This window comes from Merops nubicus, unplaced genomic scaffold (genome assembly GCF_000691845.1).
Source record: "Merops nubicus isolate BGI_N331 unplaced genomic scaffold, ASM69184v1 scaffold35885, whole genome shotgun sequence".
Lineage (NCBI taxonomy): Eukaryota > Metazoa > Chordata > Aves > Coraciiformes > Meropidae > Merops > Merops nubicus.
This window is the reverse complement of record NW_008609515.1, coordinates 1-1,295: the sequence shown is the minus strand read 5'-3', so window position 1 is coordinate 1,295 and position 1,295 is coordinate 1.

Genomic DNA, 1,295 nt, shown 5'->3' with positions numbered 1-1,295 from the left:
GGACACGAGGGCTGGCATCGGCCAGGGGCAGCCCCTGGGGGCTGCGGGGAACGCGGGTGCTCCCCTCTCCCGGTGGCAGAAGGATTCTCTAGCTGGGAATGACCGGGTGAAGGTCTCAATCTCCCCTGGGGGGACGAGGCCAGTCCCTGCACCCTGGCCTTGCCGTGGCAGAGGAACGGGGGCACGACCCGGTGCGGCACGGGCAGGGACGAGGTGTCTGTGCCCTGCTCCCTGTTGCTGCAGTTGCCCTACCCTGCCGGCTGTCCCCAGCTCCTGCAGGCAGCATCCTCTCCCCAGCCTGCAAAGGGGAGGGTGCACGGACGGCCGCCCGTGCAGCCAACCAGCTGCAAACTCTGAGGCTAAGCCTCAGGGAGCACAGGGACAGAGAGCCCTGGAAGCACTGCTGGGAAGGACGAGACTGTAAAGGGGGGCTGTGGCACCCCCCAGGGCAGGGCCTGTGGCATTGCCAGCAGGTGCTTTTCCAATCACCTCACCTCTGCCCTTTGGCTGCTGCTCTTTGCTTTCAAACCTTCTTCCCGAGGTGCTCCTGAGTCCAGCCCTGTGGCCAAACTGGATGCATGTCAAGGCTGCTCTGCTGGCCAATCCACTCCGTCTGCAAGCAGGGCAGGAAAGGGGCCAGGCTCTGCAGCCAGGAAGAAGAGGCTTTTCCAGGTTGCAGATATGGCTGCAGGTCCCGCTGGGAGATGCGAACCAGCAGCATCCTGAAGCCAGCTCTCTGGAGGCAGAGGTGCCCCCCAGGTACAGCCAAGTCCCCAGTGACAGCTCCCTGCTCACAGGGAGGGCTCCTCACAGGGTGCAGGGATGGGGAGAGCTGGCACACAGCCAGCCTTGCTGCCCCATCGCAGCCCACCCCCTTCAACATTTCCAACAAAACCTCGTGGGGCCAGGAGCCTGCCTTTCCCAGGAGGCCCTGTCACAGATCCAGCCCAGCAGGCGTAGTTGGAGGGGTCACTGCACCGAGGCACTGCCTTGAGTGCCCAGCAGCTCTCGCACTATGCCCTGTGTGCCTGCAGTTGGGTGGTGTGGTGTTTGCTGCATCCTCAGGGCACCCGGGGCTCTGCAGAGGGTTGAGATGCCACCAGGAGCTCTCCCAGGCTCTGCAGCAATGGGGCAGCCAGGGCCAGGGCAGGACTAGCAGAGTGTCCTCGAAGGCAGCCAGCACACAGTGAGCACATCCTGACTCTGCCCCTGCCCAGGCACCCAGCACCAGGGGACAACAGAGGTGGGCGAAGAAACCATTGAAGTCCCTGGGACTGACTCCAGGCTGCATCCCA